Source organism: Euphorbia lathyris, chromosome 9 (genome assembly GCF_963576675.1).
Source record: "Euphorbia lathyris chromosome 9, ddEupLath1.1, whole genome shotgun sequence".
Lineage (NCBI taxonomy): Eukaryota > Viridiplantae > Streptophyta > Magnoliopsida > Malpighiales > Euphorbiaceae > Euphorbia > Euphorbia lathyris.
The window spans coordinates 12007025-12014858 of NC_088918.1; the positions used below are offsets into that span (position 1 = coordinate 12007025).

Here is a 7834-nt window from a genome sequence, read left to right on the forward strand (position 1 = left end):
GAAACCCTCAGAGTTGAGGTATTCGAACAGTCAAGTCTTTATTCCCCTTTAATGGCTATTAATTGCCATTTAATTGTATTTATTCCCATTCATGGATGGTAATAAAGGCGCCTTTTGGTATTTTTAGACCCGTCAAGGCGTATGTACGCTCTTCTTGAGAGCTATGGCGGGTCTCCACTACTCGTTCTCATCGGGCGTATCTCGTTATGGCGTATCTCGCCATGGTCCACTTTGGTGTGGCATAATGCTAGAAACTCCTTCATTTTCTTCATTATTTACATATTCACCTCTGCATTAATCCTGCAATAATTGTCATTAATTCCACAGTAATCATGCACAAATATCTCTTTTAGAAGGAATAACGGTTTGCCATTATTTATATTAATTTTCCCTTATTCCTTATTCAAGAATAATTTGGGTTGTTATCAGTACCGAACTAACATATGGCTAAATTACTACTAATCCCTAGGCTAATATTACTTATTCAATAGTGTCAAAATCTAAAATCACAAAGTTTTTTTTAACTTTTCCCTAAAAAGGTTAGTCTCACGAGTTAGAGATATGGTATTCTTTATTGTAAAAAACACTTTTTTTTACCAAGAGTGTTTTTATTATGCCATTAATGATCAAGTGAATTTGATCATTCACTGTTAGATCTAGACTTATTAAATCTAAGCATTAGGATACTTTGAATGATCATCCTATGATTCTAATAAACCTAGATCTAACGGTGAATGGTTAAATACTACATGGTCATTAAAGTCCATATAATCAAAACCGGGTTTTATATCATCAATAATAATAATAATAATAATAATAATAAATTGACCAACATTATTTAATATTTATCATGTCATTAGCTCAAACATCACCTAAATGAAAATCAATAATTCAATAATAAAAAATCAATAATTTATTTTGTCATTAGTACATATTGCAATTTTCTTTTATAAAAGACAATCACATAATTTATCCTTCTACAATATTTATGGCTAACGCTCCATTAATTGATAGTTTTAGGATAAGTAAATATGTTATTTACTATAATATGCATTTAGTTTGACATATCAACATCAAAGTCGTTGTAGTATAGTGGTAAGTATTCCCGCCTGTCACGCGGGTGACCCGGGTTCGATCCCCGGCAACGGCGTTAATTTTTGCTGGCTCCAATACTTATAAATTATATAATATATTTGTTTACAGTAACCGAGCGCTCTCTGGTAGCGCAGTTGGTTAGAGCGCTGGCATATTAGTCTAAAGCTGCAGGTTCGAGCCTCTCCCGGACCATATTCATTTTTTTTTTCCTGGGGGTTTATTCGTCTTTTCCAGTTGTCTGCCACTTTTTGTCTTTTCTAATTTGTTGCAGGTTTGGGCTTTTTGGTTTTTCTAATTATTGAAACGACTTCCGAAGGATTATTACAAGGAAATTGAAAACAATTATTGAATTAAAGTCATTTAAAATAAATATTTTCAGTACCTTTTTAATAAAAATGAAAATATAATTGTAACTCGTCATCCACTTAAAAAAAATTAATGAACTTAAAATTTATTTAAGAGGATAAGTTAAAAAAAAATTGACTTATAATTACATGTTAATGTAATCAATGATGAGTTTTTTTTGTAGTAACACTTAATTTTCGAAATAAATAAAACAGTTTCATAATTTAAAATTTTTAAAAAATATTCAACATCTAAAGTTAATATTTAAATTTTTAATATTTAATTTTCAGTTTTATCAAACACCAGTTAAATAAGAGTTGGTTAAATTCTTTTTTCAAGCTTAATGATCCTGTTTAGATTATTAGATTGCATATACACTAGTTTTTAAATAAGAACCTGTGAACTCACAAAAAATTATTATCAAATGTTGTTGCAATTGAACAAGTTTTTACCATGTTTGGAACTTCGGTAGAAGAGTTGAAATCAAACACCAGTCACTGAAATCGGTAATGTAATCGCATGATTATGTGCACTGGAAACCAGTGTTTTAGACATCGGTTTTATGCGCCGTCTGATAATTCAATTGTTTCATCATAACCAATGCTCTCTACGAGTAATAATTTCTAACACATGGTTAGGAGTATTAACGAGTCACGATAGCTCGTGAACTATTCGAGTTTGACTCGGTCAAAATTCGACTAACCTGAGTTTCCTTAAATTCGACTCTAAAGCACATGAACAAATTCGATTATTTTTTAATTCATAATAAATTTATTATAAATTATGTGTTAGATCTGGTTTTTAAAGTTTAAAGCTGGTATCTCTTTTATTAGAATGCTAAAATTAAATAATAAAATATTAAAACAGGTTCATTTAAGTACTAATTTGAACTCAAAATCATTCTCGAACCATTCTTAAACCGAGATATTCACTCGAGCCGAGCCTGTGTTTAATTCTCTCAAACCAAGTCTAAATTTTTGAAATTGACAAGATTCGAGCCGAGACGAGTCTACCAAGCTCGGTCTCGGTCTAGTAGGTTCGATCTCGGTTCGGCTAGGTTGATCTTGTATTTATATATAATCATATAGAACTATATACAGGGGCGGATCCAGCCCAGAGCCCGGGGGGGCCAAAGCCCCCCCGGCTATCGGCTCCACCCTTGAGTGTCGTTATTTTTGTCCTGTGTAGCCCCCCCCAAATATTAGTATATATTTAATCTATGTAGTATTATCTCAAAATTTTAAAGTAGTTGAGTTGGTTAAAAGCTTTGTTTTAAGGTGAAAGGTCATGGGTTCAAATCACTCAAAACTCATTTTTTGTTTTTATACGAAGTTATTTTTATTATATCTCTTTTTTAAGAAAATTATAAAAAAATTATAGCTAAAAATAAAAAAAGTGTGAAAATGTTACAATTTTTAGCTAACATATCAAAACCATAAAGTTTAAGTGTGCTAAAACCTTAAAAAAAAAAAAAAATTCCACTCCTAACAGATTGGACTTCGAAAAATTACTCCCAATAATCGGACTAAAATCAGCCCCTCGGACGTCAATTCCTGGATCCGCCACTGACTATATAGATAACATTATACGGTCATAACACAATAAACCGAATACGATTATAACAGTCAAACCGAATTGACAATCGTAATGTTGTCCTTCTACAACAATATAGTTCAACCTTTACATTTATAAAAGAAAAAGAAAAAATCAGTTGATAGTCCTCTACAAGAAATTATTGTCTCACATCAAAAAAAATAATCTTCTTGAACACAATTATGCAATAGACATTATGCAATCAATAGCCTCTTTGCAGATGCCTGTCATTGTAGCCTCAGGCCCATAAACCTGTTGTAAACAAAACAAGAAACACATAAATGGTTTCAAGACTCTATCTTCACATGGAAATTTAGATTCAAATATATCCATCTTATCTCACACAAGATGTCAGGTTAAATTACAAACGTGATTAGGGATGGCAACGGGTATTGTACCCGTGGGTACCCGACACTAATGAGACTACCCATACTCTGTATAAAAGGGTATGAGACCAAAACCATTACCCGTTAGAGTAATGAGACGGGTATGGGAATACCCCAAGGTACCCGGTACCCGTCATAATTTTTGTATATACTAATAAATATCATTCTTTTTTAGATGTAAGACGTGAAGTTTGAACCCCCAATCTTTTGTTTTCAACCATTGAGTGATACCACTAAGCTAATTTATTCTTATTAATTAAGGTTCAATTTTTAATAGATGATTTATTAAATTTATACTTTGTTAAATCTGTAATATTTTTGTTTTATTTAATGATTCTTAACGGGTAAGGGTATCCGCGAATTAAATGAAACGGGTATGGGATGCAAAAAATATACCCGTTAGGGTAATGGGACGGGTATGGGTAATTAAAAAAAAGGATAAGGGTTTGGGATTGGCATTATCCGCGGGCACCCTACCTGTTGCCATCCCTAAACGTGATGTAAAATCTTGTCCTATTTCACATCTGGTGTATAACCTTCAATTTTGCATACAAAAGTGTACAACCTTTTGTTGACATTTCACTAAAGTGTACAGCTTGTAATTGTGACCGGTCAACGCGTCACGTCAGCCATTTGATCTCCATAAAAGTCAAAACTACTGACGTGACGCGTTGACATTGCATTAACCGATCAACTTTTGACTTTTATGGAAGTCAAATTGTTGACATGTCACATTGACCGATCACAATTACCGGTTGTACACTTTACCGTGAGGTCATCAAAAGGTTGTACAATTTTATGTGCAAAATTGAAGGTTGTACACCAAAGAATGAAATTGGACAACAGTCGTACACCATGTATGTAATTTACCCCAAGATGTAATGACCCGGTTCTGAGCGTGTAGCATCGGAATGAAAGTCCTGAGCAATGAATAACCCTAAAGGATGGAAAGAATGGCAGAAATAAACTGAATCTCATATCAGAAAATGCATCATACATAGAATATTGCCCATTTTGCTCCAAGTCTCATTTCTAAAGTCTTAGAGGTTTAAAATAAGTCTATGTATTAAAACGCATCTTAAACCAAAGCATCAGCCTTCTGTTTCCTACATGAGATTCGGTTTATTCATGCTTCCATCATCATCCTTTAGGGCGCTCCTTGCTCAATCTTCCACCTCGGACTCACTCGGGTCGTTACATAAGATTTTCATACTCTTTTAAGTCCAGAAAAATGGATGACTCACTCATGAAAACAACAAATCTATGTTGCACGGAAACTCTACTTCATTAGCGTTTCCGCATTTCGTATCCGTTTCAGTTTCTTTTCTGTTTTAGTATCTTTTCTGTTTCCATCACCCTTTTCTAGCTACATATTTTTAGAAACAACGTTTCCAAATGTCTATTTTCATTTCTATTTCTATTTCCGTGCAACATAGCAACTAATTTGTTAATTTATACCTTAAGAAGAACACCTAGCTCTTCTCCGAGAGCTCGCATCTTAGCCAAACCAGTCTGTTAGTTTGGGCCACCTTTCCGAACATAGATGTGCATTCTTGATGCTTTCAACTTTGATTCCTGTTGGAAGCCGGTATTAATTATTTTGATTATTTCGATATTCAATTTTTTTTGGCTAGGTTTGGTTTTGTACAGATACACATTCCAAAATCATGGTTGTATTTCTCCTGATTAATAAAAATATTATTTTTCTGGTTATTTTTGCATTTTCCATTTGTATTTATTTTCAATTTTATGATTTTCTTTTTGTAAAGCTGAATTTTTTTCTTTTCCTCCATATGCAGAGGTAGAAGTTTAGGAGAAGTTCAAACTGTCAAGGCTTCTGTCAAGTGTAGAGATGTAATTATTGAGGTGAACTTATATTTTGTTTTGAAGTGATAATTTTGTAGTGTTTAATTATAATTCTAACGTGAATGTAAAGGAAGAGATGTTTATATAAAACATATTAAATCCCAAGTTGCATATAATTTAAAGGCTTAATAGGTACCCAACCCTCTAAACTTGTAATTTTTTTTCACCCGACCTTCTCAACTTAGAGGACAATCTCTCAACCCCATCAACTCTCCAAAAACATCACATACAGCCCCTTATACCCCTATGTTCGGTCAAAATATTGACCCGTGTAGAAAACGTGCTTGACTGTTGACCACACCAATGTCACGTGTCACTTTTTTATTAAAATTTTCCATTCTGGCATAAGAATTCTGATCGAAATCCATCTTTGGTAGTTGCTTGTCGAGTACAAATGGGCTTGCTCGCCGAGCAGGGGTCTCAATGGAAATATTTAATAAAAAATGACACGTGGCATTGGTGTGGTCAACAGTCAAGCGCGTTTTCTACACGAGTCAATATTTTGACCGAACATAGGAGTGTAAGGGGTTGTATGTGATGTTTTTGGAGAGTTGAGGGGGTTGAGAGGTTGTCCCCTAAGTTGAGGAGGCCAGGTGAAAAAAAATTACAAATTTAGGGAGTTGGGTGCCTATTAAACCTATCTAAATATACTTTTACTTTCATGAGTGCGAATGTTATTTAATATGTTAAAATTTGGATATAACTTACTCACACGAAATCTTTACCCTTAACTCAAAGGAAATATGTCTTGTTTTCAATGACATTGTTTATTTTAAATTTATTCATTTATTTTCACCTTCAATTTTGGTGAACTTTCTTACTATGCATACTCTTATTATTTTCATGAATGTTCCAACAATTTAGCGAAATAAGTCAAGAACGGGAAATATAGTTATTGAGCAATTAATTTGTAATGGAGAAAAATAGTTTAGGGGTTTGGCTATAGTCAGATTCGGTCTTGACATTTTATGAGTCATAAGCGAAATAAGGAATAAAGAGTCTTAATAAAATAAAATAGGATAAGAGTCAAATTTAATTCCTAAGTATAGATTTAGCAAATAACGTTTGAAATTGTGCAAATTTAACTATAAAATTTTCAAGGAAAATTAATTTTAGTCTTACTATCGAAAATTTGAAAAAACTGATTTGACTGTTATTGAACTATCACATTAGACATTCTAAACAAGTTTGTCGATAAATTAAAATAGTTATCTACATTTTTGGTTATTTTTTGTGATTATATTAATAATACAGTAAACATTTTAAACAATTTGATAAAATAATTTGTGATTAACTTATATGTAGTCATTAAATGATATTTTAAACAAAATTTGACAAATATCATTTAATTTTTGAAAATTTCGAATTTAAAGTCAACCTAAAATTTTCAAAATTTTCCATTTAATTTTTGAAAATTTTCCAATAAATTTGGCAAAGTCAACCTAAAATGGCTAATGATGCCAATCACAGAATTTGCTTTGTAACAAAAAAATCACAAGTACCGAGCTACAAAAATAGGAAACCACAAAGATTTTATTACCATTAATTTAAAATCAACAAAGAGAATTATACAAGGACAAATTACAAATCTAGACCAACTGAAATGGTCTATTAACTTATTTGATCCACTTTGCTTTCATCTCACCAAATTAGACACTTTCATCATTTTTGGAAAATTATACCCCTAGTTCCATTCGACTTCTGCTTTTGCTCCGGCTCCCGCTTCTTCTACTTCGTTTCAATTGAAGGGGTCTAAATAGGGTAATTTAATTATGTGGAAGAAGAAGAATTATGTGGAAGAAGTATTATGTGGAAGAAGAATTATGTGGTAGAAGATGGTACCGTTTGATTTTTTAGCGGTGAAGATGAAGAATTATGTGGAAGAAAATGGTATTGTTTCAATTTCCTCCATTTTCCTCCATTTGTGTCGCATTTGTGACGAAATTTATCGTACTTCGTCACAAATGCGATAACTGTTGTCGCATTTGTGACGAAACATGCGACGAAATACGACGCACATGCGACAACTATTATTGCATTTGTGACGAAATGCGAAATGGAAGAATTGAAATGAAACCATTTTCTAGTGGAGCTTCATAATCTCTTCTTTCTCTCTCTATAAACCACCATCATTTCTCTATTTAGACTTGGCGGTAATGCCGCTTTCATCGGTTTGGGATGACGAAGAAGACGTTGAGAGTCTGATGAAAAGGTGAATTGAAATAAGAGTATTTTTGTCCAAAGGGAATGAAAGTGTCTAATTCGGTGAGATGGAATCAAAATAGGTCAAATATATTAATGGACTCATTCAAATGGGCTAGATTAGTAATTTGCCCCTTATATAATTATTAGAGAACATATTGATATTAAAATAATTGAATAATTTTTGTATAACTTTTTTGCTTAGTATATGTAACAATTTGAGAATATGTTGATATTAATTTAAATGAGCAATTTGCAGCAGAAAAAATTTAATCAGTAAAACTTGATACATTTAATTATTGGAAAATATTTTCAATGTTTATTTTCGCAATTATTATTATTATTAT

General features: G+C 32.3%; 1 non-coding gene across 1 annotated transcript; it reads left to right on the forward strand.

The window, feature by feature from the left end:
• Positions 1 to 1078: 1078 nt before the first annotated feature.
• TRNAD-GUC (transfer RNA aspartic acid (anticodon GUC)) lies at positions 1079 to 1150 on the forward strand. The gene has a single exon. It is a non-coding gene; the product is annotated as a tRNA-Asp (tRNA).
• The last annotated feature ends 6684 nt before the right edge of the window (positions 1151 to 7834 follow it).